Source organism: Pteropus medius, unplaced genomic scaffold (genome assembly GCF_902729225.1).
Source record: "Pteropus medius unplaced genomic scaffold, Ma_sr-lr_union100, whole genome shotgun sequence".
NCBI classification, from domain to species: Eukaryota; Metazoa; Chordata; class Mammalia; order Chiroptera; family Pteropodidae; genus Pteropus; species Pteropus medius.
The window spans coordinates 17,878,915-17,890,913 of record NW_024340696.1 but is presented as its reverse complement, the minus strand read 5'-3'; the positions used below and the strand labels follow the sequence as shown (position 1 = coordinate 17,890,913).

The 11,999-nt window shown below is 52.1% G+C and overlaps 1 protein-coding gene across 7 annotated transcripts in view; it reads right to left on the bottom strand.

Moving 5' to 3' along the window:
* Positions 1–11,999, bottom strand: part of CD82 (CD82 molecule) — a 54,619-nt gene that overhangs the window by 42,371 nt on the left and 249 nt on the right. For 2 of the 7 annotated variants that reach the window (XM_039867572.1, XM_039867585.1), the window contains exon 1: positions 11,825–11,977. The exons of 1 other annotated variant lie outside the window; for it this stretch is intronic. The gene's annotated coding sequence lies outside the window, so the exon portion shown is untranslated. Of the gene's footprint in view, positions 1–7,300; positions 7,409–8,050; positions 8,520–11,824; positions 11,978–11,999 lie in introns of those variants that run through there. 4 more of the 7 variants (XM_039867574.1, XM_039867573.1, XM_039867591.1 and 1 more) reach the window with 4 other exon arrangements.

Genomic DNA, 11,999 nt, shown 5'->3' with positions numbered 1-11,999 from the left:
GGCCCAGCCAGAGGCCCGATTCAAGGGGAATGGGCGGGTGGAGGTGGGAGGGGAGGGATCGGCATTTCCTGAGCGCCTGGAACCTACCAGATGTCAACAGTAGTTGTTTTGCACACTTTATCTCATATTTTTAGGAGAAGGAAGCCAGAAGTCCCAGAAGATAAGTGACTTGCTCAGGGTTACAAAGTATAAGAGTCACAGGTCTGAGACCATTGCTCATGGCTAGTGGAGGGATCAGCTTTCTCCAGCCCATGCAGACCCAGGGCTCTGAGCCCTGCTAGCCTGACAGACCCCAAGGGGGTCCCGGACCCACAGCAGCCACAGCCCCTGCTCTCATGGCCTCACTGGAGAGTTAACCAACCTGATTAGCCAGTTCATTCATTGGACAGACCTGAGACAGTTGAGTTGGCTTGGCCAGAGCACCAAGGCTTCCCTGAAGGAAGATGGTGGCTGGAGCTGGGCTTAGAAGAATGAGGAAGACTCAGTCAGGTCAGGAGGCAGGGGAGGAGGCAAGGGCACTCAGGCGAAACCACAGGGCCTGGGCTCCAAGGCCTGAGAGCCTGGAAAATCCTGTACTATGCATTTGGAAGGCAAGCGCAGTACCCAGGGAAAGCCAGGGGTTCAGGTGAGAGTGGGGAGCTGGGCTGGACCCCTCTTCCCCCCACCACTCAGGTCTCAAATGCCCAGGCCTGGGCAGCAGCAGGTAACAAGGACAGCCCGGGCCACCTGATCTTCCCGGTTCCTGGCCCCGAGTGAGGACTTCAGGCCAGCCTCTCCTGGAGATTTGCGTCCCTCGCTCCCAAGACCCCCCAGCCCAACCGAGGCTGAAAACAACGAGAAGCCCAGAGTTCTTCCTCCTTACTTGGGAGGCAGGGTGGGGTGGGAAGCAAAGACCACACAGATTCAAGTCCTGGCTCCAGCACCTCCTTAGCTGTAGGACCCTGGGCATCTCACTCAAAGCCTCTGTCATCATCTATAAAATGGGCTCGGTAATAATACCCTCGCTGCCTATTTCACAAGGTGCTGGGAGGCTTGCAGGACTAAGTATGTGAGAAAACGTCCACTGCTAAAAGCTATAAAGCATAAGGCATCATGATGAGAAATAGGACTCGGACGCCTCAAGCAGGGGAATGACTTGCCCAAGGTCACACAGCCCACGGGCAGCAGGGCTCGATTTGAACTGGGTCTCCTGATGGCTAGGCCAGGGCCCTCCCACTGCAAGACCCTAAATCCCAGGGGAGCCCTGCCCCCTTTGCATGGGTGGTGAGTGGGGGGCCCAGGCCACCATCCCCACATCCCAGCTCCTTCTGTCCAGAACCCGTTGCCACTCCAGACCAGGGGACCCAGCCTTGGAGTTTGAGATTGAAAGTCGAGCTCTGCCCCTTTCAGCTGTGATCTTGTACAAGTTATTTCCGCTCCAGGACCCTTAGTTTCCTCATCTATAAAAGAGGGCTGATGATAACCTCTACTTGGGGCAGGGGGCTGGTGGGAAGATGACCTGACATTATGGCTGCAAAGTGCCCAGGACAGCGCCTGGCACACATTAGATGCTCAACAGATGAGGGTTCTCTCCTCTCCCTCTGCTGTGCCTGCCAGGCAGCTCCCAAGTTCAGCAGGAGAAAGTTTCCAGGCTCCCGGGAAACCTGCCCAGAACAGTAACTGGGAACATAAACTGGCTGGAGGACACTAGATCTTGGAAGAAGATCACGTTCCTGAATGGCTAGAGGCGGGCAGAAGTAGAGCAAGACCCTGGCTCAGAGGCGGTGAGCAGGAAACCTGCCTTCCCGGCCCCCTCGCTCAGGGACTCCTGGGGGCAGGAACAATGTTCAAGGAAGGCACATCTGCTCCTGCACTAGACCTGCATGGGGGAAGCAGAGAGAGGTGACAGGGCCAGAGTTCTGGTTATCAATGCTCCTGCCAACTCTCAGGGCACCCTGGGACATGTCAGGTCGCCTGTCAGAGCCTCGGTTTTCCTGTCTATAAAATAGGGGTGGTGATAATCCTCTTATCCTCCTGAATATAAATATATACAAAGCACATACTGGAGACGGGTAATGAGGTGGGGGCAGGGAAAGGCGAATTCAGGCCTCACTCGAGCCTTTATCAAATTCACCACACAGCAGCCCCTGCCCCATTCCACTACTCCACTGGTTCTCCAAGTATGGTCCCCATTCCAGCAGCAACAGCATCTCCTGGGAACATGTTAGAAATACACATTCCCAGGCTGCACCCCAGACCAACAGAATCAGAAACTCTGGAGGTACGATCCATGCTTTAACAACCCCTCCAAGAGACAAGCCTATGTCAGTTTGAGAAGCACTGTACCACTCCATGACCCACCTCCTACTCCAGAGAAACGTCCTCCCACAGACTCATCTCCCCACTTCCTGGCTCCCAGAAGGCTGCTGGGGGAGGAAGGAGTCACAATGGAGAGAGGTCATTAAATAGTAACGAGATCCCATAATTAGTTAATGACACCAGTGGCTCCAGGAGAGAGGGTCAAAAGTCAGTCAAAGAGAAAAAGCTCCCCTATATCTCTTTCTGTCTTTCACACACACGTGCATGCATGCATGTGCGCGCGCGCACACACACACCCCCCCGCCAAAGAGCCTGCCCCCTTCGTGCTTTGGTGGGTCTGCTAACTAGTACTGAGGGGCACAGTCTGTCCCTCCCACCAGGGGGGCTGGAGCTAAATGTGGGTGTACATTCTGGTGGGTATCAGGGAAGGCTTTTCCCTGAGAACATAGCCCTCAGGCCTTGAGTTTAAAAACCACCTCACTGGAAAGCCACTTCTAGGAATTTGCTCTGTGGAGAATTGAGCACAAAGTATATGTCTGGACAAAGTGGTCACTGTAGCAATGTGGATCCTAATGAATAATTCAAAACCACCTACATGTGCAATAGCAGGGGAACATTCCGCTGGGTCACAGTAGGTCCAGGTGGTGCCATGCGATGGAACAGGGAAACATGCTGTGGAAGAATACCGAGTAACGTGGGAAAATCCTCCCTTACAACGTCACCTGAACACGCGGCAGCACGGGAAGTGGTTCGTGTGGTGTGATCTCAGTCGTGTGTGTGTGCGTGTGTACCACACTGCTCACACCGCTTATCTCTGCACGGCAGTTTCCTCCTTCGCATCTGTTCTTTACCTTCCCAATTTTCCCACTAAAAAAACTATGTCTTCGATCATTAGAAAGTTATTTGTTTAAGTGCCCATTTGGTTCAGATGGAGATGAGGTTTTTTAAAATATTGACAGAAACATCTCTTTCCTACATCGGAATCAGTGGCTTGGGGCAACCCTGGCTACAAAGAAGACCTGGTCCCCTTAGGGAGTGTTCACGTTCCATGTGTTCTCGACAAGCATGATCAACAAAACAAGCATGACCAACGAGCGGAAGCTAAGGGAGGGTGGGTTTGCTTAAATTCTATACCATATTTTTAAAGAGATCTGTCCAGAGTGGAAAGGTAGTGAGCTCTCTAAGCCTTGAGGTATGTAAGCAAAGGCTGGATGTTGTCCAGACTGAGTAGACTCAATGAACTCTAGAGCCACTTAAAAGAGCATGATCCTGTTAATCTAGTCACAAGCACCCATCCTGGCCCTCAACTCTAATCCAGGAGCACTCGGATCTAGGCAGGGCTCACACAGTCTGATTAAGGACTAAGCCGACAAAGGCCTAAGGCCCTCCTGACCCCTGGAGCTCCAAGCGGCCCTGGAAATCTCCTTCGCTCCAGATCAGGGACCTGTCTTTGGAGAGGAGAACTCTGTCACTCCTCCAAAAGAGTAGCAGGAGCAGCCTTTGTTTATCATGATCATACTTATCCTCTGGCTTGTTTGGAGGGTGCATTCTGAGCTGAGCCCACCGCTCAGCATTTTACTTACAACCATTATCTCATTAAATTCTCAAGTAAGCCCATGAGAGAGGTACCAGTATCATTCTCCATTTCACAGATAAGGAAACCAAGGCTCTGAGAGGTTGAGAAACTTGCCCAAAGATAAGCAGATAGTGTGGAAGAGCTGGCCCATACCTAGGTCTTGGAAGAAGCCCAAGCTGTAAGCACAACAACTCAGGTGGTTCTCTGGCTACAGGCAAAGCTTAAGAAATACCCCCCCCCACTCCAGGGGGGGATTTCTGATATGCACAAAGTTTGAGAAGCATGACACCATGCTATACAGTCTGCTAGCAAAAAAGGAACCCGCTGGACCCTGCCAGGACAGGGTTTGTGGCAGAGAGAAAGAAAATCAGAGAGGCTTTTAGAGAACCTCTAAATGTCCAGTGCCAGAGTAGATAACACATCCTGTCTGTCCCAGTTACACCTCTACTGCAGAGAGGTCAGAGGTTCAGAGAGGTCATTGCCTAGGTGACCAACAGTGACCTAAAGCCTAACCGTTTACTCATCATGGAACCTCTTACAAATCACTCCTCCCCACTCCTGTTGAGTTTCTATTTCCTCTGTAGAGGAAGATGTTTCATCCAGTCCCATTGCAACAACATTCTAATATTCTATCTCTTAAGACAGTGGAATTACTGATTGTTATCATTATCGGCAACGACAAATGAACAATTATTGAGTGCTTACCGCATTTGAGATAGCATTCGAAGTGCCTTACATTTATGAGAGGAACATATATTTCCCTCTCCACTTGTTTCCATGACGAGGGACCTCTACGGAAGGAACACCTCTGGCCTTGCTCGCTCCTCCCCTTCACGCTCACTTCGTTGCCTGGACCAACAGTGGCTTATCTGATTGGTTCGTCTGGAAGACAGGGCATGCTCAGCAGGGCCCAGCCTCAGGCAGAGCCAAGCTACCTGCAGGAAGTGTTCTCTCTGGACTGTGTTCTGCAGGGTGGCAGGCCCCTTTCCAACACCACCTGTGACCGGACAGATAACTCTGCTAGTGCCAGGGCAGATGGTTAGTAACTCTGGACTCCAGATCTAAAGCTACGTTCTCCAGCCGGCCTTCTCAGTAATGACGCCAATGTCTGGAGCTCCATCTTTGTCAACTGTTTTCTTTTCAGTTGGTTCTAAATGTAAAAGTAGAAAAAGGGTTCCTGCTAATCCTCAACATGTGTTAAGCTCCTTCAACTCTCACAGCTTCCCCCCAGCCCCTGAATTAGATATTCCTTTCCCTATTTTCAACATGAGGAGATTAAACCCACTGGTGTCACGGACTGTTGAAAAGCTTGTTGAAAAGCTTTCTAAACACCATGCAGCACCGAGGGTGTGTCCACCACAATGGAAGCTGGGCGACACCCCCATTTATAACAGACTGTGGTCTCCCAGGCTCTGAGGCTAGTGGCCATAGCCACTCCCTCCATAGACATACCCTCGGTCTTTTGAGGCTAGACAAATTGATAATTCACTTCAAACCAACACCCCACCCCCCTTTGAAAAAAACATGCTTTATTAACAACAACAAAAAGCTCAATGTGATCCCAAGTTCATCTAACACATTTGTGTTTAAATATGTATAGTAAGTTTTTCGATAGCTTTATTGTATAAATATGTTCTTTCTTAAGCATAAAATATAGGCTCACTACAGAAGATTCAGAAATTAGAGGAAAGTAAAAGAAAAATAAAGGTCTGCAATCTGATCTACATAATCCCGCTAGGATGTGGATATGTAAGCACATTCATCTACTTTCTGGTCTTGTGAAGTACAGTAAAGGAAAGAGCTCTGCCATTCTGTGTCTGAAGTGTCTCCGTGGCAGCACTGGGACCTGCCCACCTACACTGGCTGCTCAGGGCAGGAGCCTAGGCCAGGCACCAGGAAGTCCTTTTACTGAACAAAACTCTGCAACTGCTCCCTGTGACATCGCATGTGCCTTGCTTACAAATGCCAAATGTACCAAATGCAGGATAATAGTTATATTTTTGCAGCCCAACAAGGTTGTAACTTGCCTGAGGTCACATGGCAAGTAAAGGATGAGCTGGAATCAGAACCCAGGTCTCCTGATCCTCAGACTCAAGCTATTCACCAAGCTCCCCTGCCCTCAGAGATTTAAATCCTGCTTCCTATTAATAATCGCAACACCACCAAAAACAGCTTGTACATGTACAGCACTTCTCTGTGCCAGGCACACTCACAAAGGCTTCACATACATTCATTCATATCATTCTCAAACAATTCTACGAGGTAAGAACTATTATCTCCATTTCAGATGCTGAAACTGATGCACAGAGAGGTTAAGACACTTGCCTAAGGTCACACCCAGCAGGTAAATAGCAGAAGTGGGAATTATTCTCAGGCAGTTTGGTTCCAGAGTCCACGACATTGCCTGTGGTTCTTTCCTCACTCTCCAGGGCCAAGCCCAGCTGGACCCTAGGCAGGTTTCCAGGGCACTTGCTGCCTGAAGAGTAAGAAAACCAGCCTAGAGTACAACCTCCCTGGAAAAAGTCACAGCAGAGCCAGGATTTGAAGCCAGGCTTCCTAACGCCCAGCCTCCAGCACTGTCTACTTTTCTGCATCAGCTCTATGAGCCTAGGCCCAGAATTCTCAACAACTGCCACCCTGGATCACTCCTCAACAGATCAGGGAGTCAAGGGTGGGGCCCAAAGAAGGGGCAGAAGCCCCACTGCAGGGAAAGAAGCTGGAGGAAAGAGTGGAGGTGCTTCCCAGAGCTTCCTAGCTGGTGGTCTGGAGAGATAATGTCAGGGCCGGGCCTCCTGGGTAGCCCCTGCCCATTCCCCGAGCCCTGAGCCCGGGCCCTCACAGGGCAGTAGCACTTTCTGCAAATAACTGCTGACTTGAAGGTGCCTTTTCTGGCTGAGTCAGGGTTCACTAAGGGCCAGAGTGGCCCCTCACCAGGCTGGGGCTTGAGAAAGTCCAGCTGTTTCTCTCTCAGGACGGGGAAGGCAGGGCTCACCAGGAAAGCCGAAGCCTCGAGTGAAGCAATCCCAGGCTGGCAGACAATTTCCACCCGCCTGGACCCAGCTTCCAGGAGCCAGGAGGGCAGGACTGAAGGCAAGACAGGGGTATCGGACTCTGCTTCCTGGCTCCACCTTTGTCACAGAGGATCTGGCACCAAGCTGGGTCCTGCGGGGCCACCCCGAAGAGAATCACTTACATATTCATTTAACCATCGTTTCCTGAGTGTCTGCTGTATGCCAGCCTTGAGCCAGGAGTCAAAGACACAGAAATGCACAGGGGAGTCCCTGCCTGGGAAGGTTCACGGAGACACTCCATGTGACACAAAACAGCAGCAAAGAGGGAAGTACTTGGTACAGACAAACATGGAGAGAGAGGAAGGAGGGAACGGAGGGGGTATGGAGAAAGTCTGCCACTGGCATTCAGACCTACCTCCCCCTCAGGAAGCTTAGAGTCACGGTGGGGAAATCCAGCTACCCCCACAAAGAGCCAGGGGTCACCACGGCCGGAAATGATTAGCATCTTGTGGCACGTACACACCTACGTTGGAGAGGCACAGAGGGCCCATGAAGAAGGCAGGTACTCTGGAGAATGTTCTGGAGGCCTGAAAAGCAGCCTGGTACAAGCTTTGAAGGACAGGCCAGAGGCAGCAAAGAACAACAGCTCACATTTATGGAGCAGTCACTGTGAGCTGGGGAGACAGTTGCTAAGCCTCACATGGACTTTTTGTTTTATCTCGCGCCCCACAGAGAGGTAGTTATAATTATCATCCCAATTTTCAGATTCAGAAACTGAGGCTCAGAAAAGGTCACATAGCTAGGAATGGGCAGGGCCAAGGTTCTGGCTCCAAGTCCAACTCTTCACCACCATGCTACACCATGTCCCTATCTGCAGACCGGCAGAAGGGAGGGGAGGGTACTTCCGGTGGGAGGTAAGCAAAGGTGAGCAGGTGGGACCAAGTGCTGCATGTTTGAGAGGAATCGTCCACTTCCACTCTGCATGGAGAGCCTGTGTTGTATATGTGTGTGTGTGTGCACACATACACCCATACACACACGGGTGTGCACTCACATGTGCCCTACTTTACAAATGACAGATCCTGGGTTACAGAACCCCTGCGAGCCAAGTGAAAAGGAGTCAGCAGAGCACGGAAGCGAAGACCAGAGAGGAAAAGGAACTTACGGAAGGTCCCACGGCCTGTAAACAGAAGAGCTGGAACTAACTTCAAGAAACTAGAATGCTGGCCTCTTCCCTCCCCTCAGCAGTTTCTCCATGTCTGCGCAGAGTGAATCAGCTGCTGACAGGAAAACCACGGTGTAGGGGAAGCCCCGAGAGTGAGTCAGGAACCAGCCCCCCGAGAGTGAGTCAGGAGCCAGCGGGCCCTCAGACACCAACCGGGCCCGTGGCTGGCCTCCCCCTCACAGCAGCCACGTGAAGGGAAGAGGGAAGCAAGGCAGAGCACACCACTTATGTTTACCTTTGGGCTTCCCTCCTGGCTCCTCAGATCCAGGCTCAGAGGAGGGGAAGCAGGTAGGCAGGGCAGTTCCTGCTGAGATTAAACCAGCTCCCCACCCATGGCCCCACTCCGTTCCACAGAGGGGCCCAGGCTCTTCCCTCTCTCCTGCCTCTCCCAGAGCCAATTCCTGATGGTTGGATGCTCTTGACTAAATCATAACCTTCCTGTGGGGTGAAGGAAGTGGGTATAACAGTTTGGAGCAAGGGGTTAAGGCCGAGCCAAAATCAGGAGGTGCCAGCTGGCCCGAGACACTCCAAACCCAAAGGAATGCTCAGGCCTTGGGTCAGCGGAGCCCTGTGCCAGAAGGGGGCTGTCTGGTCCTCAGGGGGAACAGGAATTGGGTCTCAGGGTCAAGAGAGTGGAGTAGGTAGGGGTAAATGGGGAGGAGAAGCTTCCAAGCAGTGGCTTTAAAGTCTGAGGCCTCAAGAGAGAGGGGACTGCCCCACGTGGCAGAAACTTCAGAGGAGCCCCTGGGGAACCAAAATCCAACCCTGCGCATGGGAAATTTGTGCCCCCACTGGCTAACCTCTCACCCCAGCTCTCCCTAAGCTGGGGTTAGGAGGGAGTGAGCCGAAGGCGCTTCTTCCCACCCACCCTGCTCCCAAACTCACCACGGACTGGCTCAAGCTCTGCCACATGTTTCCCCATCATGGGCAAACACAGGGCTTCCTTGGGCGGCTCCCTCTCTATCACCCTGTAGCACTCATCACCCTCCCCAGTGCTCCGCACCCACCCAATCCACCACCTTCCTGAGCCCCTGCTACGCACTATGGTCTAGGCTGGGTGGGGGACAGAAAGAAACACAGGCCATACACTGGGACGCTCTCCATTCCCACACTGCCCTGGGTCCCCTCTCACCTTTCCGATAGTGCCTTTTCTTTACCCCAGCTGCAGATACCCCCAGATGCCCCCAGACGCCCCCAGGCCCTTCTTCCCTGTTGCCTCTGCAATCAGTTCATTATCCATCCCTTGGCTACTGGGTCACCCACTCCAGCACATCTAGCAGACTGTCTGCCTTTCCTAAAGTGTCACTCTGACTGTGTCACTTCCCTGCTCAGAAACCTTCAGTGGCTCTCACTTTCTACAAATCAAATCCAAACATCTCACCTTGGCATTCAAGGCTCTCCACAAGTTAATCCAATCTACCATTCCCCCTTCACACTCCTGCATGGTTCCAACCCATCAGTTTCTTAAAAATTCCTTGAACACTCTAAGCTCCTTGGCTTTGCCTAGACATTTTCCTCTGCCCAAAACATTGTCTTCTGTTGTGTCTGCTGAAACCCTTCCAATCCTTAAAGTCCACCCAAAATTCCACCTCCTCCATGAAGCTTTCCTGAAGACCCCTCTAATCTTTTCTTCTTTTATCTCCTATCAGAGTCACTGGTAGCTTTGTCTTAGTTTCTTCCCAGACATTAAGCAACTAAGGATGGGATCAATGTGTCATCATTTGTCATTCCTCATGTGGGGTGGAGGGTGGTGGGGAGGACTTTCCAGTAGATGCTTATTAAGCACTGTTTGAAATGAAAATTTTCTCCCCTGACAGACACCACCTACTGACCCTCTCCCTCCCCACAATACCAAACTTTAATCTTATGCCATTCGAATACTTGGACAGGGGAGTCTGTGGCCCCAAGTTGATCTAACCCCAACTACAACTTGGGAGCCCAGATGCCCCAATCTCGCCAACTCCAGGAATCTCCCTCGCCCTCTGCCCTGCTGTTTCCAGTGTCTCACTTCTTCTAAGTACACCCCACCTTTACAGACAAACACACATACTCTCCTCCACATAGTGCAGCCTTCAATCAGTCTGTCCCACAACACTTTCCAACTGGTTCCAAAGTGTAGGGCCCATCTTCCCAGGAGATGCAGGGAGCCAGCATGCAGCAATCCCAGTCTCCTTCAGTGCCCAACCTGATCAAACAGACGACAGGTGCCCACACTGCTCCTCACCTCCAGCCCAAGCCAAGCGTGCAATTTGAGAGCTGGATTCCAGCCACCAGAGCAGTACAGACCCATGAAATCTCATCTGGCCCTGAGCCCTGGGTGTGAGTTATCCTCTCCAGCAGGGGTCTGGTGAGTGAGGATGGGGAGCCCTCATTTTCAGCAACTCAAAACAAAGGCAGAGGCCAGGTCCTGTGTATCTCTGTATTCCCTTGAGCCATCTAATATACAGTAGGTGCTCAGTAAACATTTTTGCATTTATTTAATTGGACGCCCACCAACCTCAAGCAATATTATGGAAAACTCAGCCACTCTGGTCCAGATGACACTCTGAACCAATCCCAAAATGGACAAAGTGATGTTAGTGGAAGTCGGCAATTTCTGGCTCTCATAAGGTCAGAAGGGGATGTAGCCAGCCTCTGACCTTCGAAAAACAGGCTCATTCCCAGGCAGGAAGCCAGCCCACCATCTGCCCATCACATCAGAGCAGCTGTCATGTAGTGAGGCCTCACTGGGTTCCTGGAGCCTTGCTAAGCACTGTATACACATTATTCCATCAATTCCTTACTACTGCCATTAGGTATTGTCATTATCCCCATTTTACAGATGAGGAAACTGAAGCTTGGAGAGGGAGTAGAATCCGAATCAGTTTGGTTCCAAAGCCCAAGCCCTTGACCACTGAACTAGGCTGCCCAGAAACCACAGTCCTGGCACAGAGCACCTGCCGCCACCAAGGACAGAAGCCTCCAGACCCAGGAAGTAATCCTGGGCACGCAGCAAGAGCCCCAGGCCCTGGGCTTGACTCTGGACCCAAAGTTAGGCGGGGTTTTCCCTTCTCTCCCCCACTCACCCGGATGCAAACTCGTCCCCTGCTTTCCGCCCCAGGCCTCCCAGGCTAACTCACCTGGAAAAGCCCTTGAGGCAGGACAAAAGCCCCGTTGAGTTTCCCACCCAAAGTTATAGTGCGTCTCAGAGTTGCCGGGAAGGGGAGACTGAAACCTCTCTGACCTGGGCTCCACTCCCCCTGGGTTTGTGGGTTCAAGCCCCATCCAAGTAACCAGTGTGACCTCTAAGGCAATTCGCTTCACACTCACAGGAACTTCCTTTTGCTCAGTGCCACTCTGCAGGCAGAGAAACTGCTGTCTGGGCAGCGCGATCTTAATACCTGTGGCTGAACTGCAGTCGGCTCTCACCTACCAGACCTCATCTTCCTGGGTTTTAGTGAGAAAGAGCAACGCGACTATGGAGTTCACCTGGTTCAGCCTCCTCCTTTTACTGGAACCGGAGAGGTCCAGAGCCGGTGGGGGGCCGGGCCGAGAGTCACACAGCTGGTGCATGGCGGAGCCGGGGAACTTTTGCTCCTTCTCATCCACCAGCTGCCTTCGTGGCCCGACCTGTCACTTGTTGCAAGAAAGCTGCCCAAGCATTCTCTGGAAACGGGGGCGAAAACTAGCTTTGCTACTGGTTGTCCAGCTGGCCTCCCCCTGACCCTTTCTCACCTGCTGGCTCTGCTTTTTGCTCTGCGCTGCAAGCTTGGAGTCTCCCGCTCGCGCCTCAGTCAGCTTTCGACTGCGCAGCGCTGGGCTCAGTCACTCCACGGTCCCCCTCCCGACGGTCCTCCGGGAAGGCAACGGCCTCGGCTAAGCCCCGCCCCAGCCTGAGGACACGCCCTAG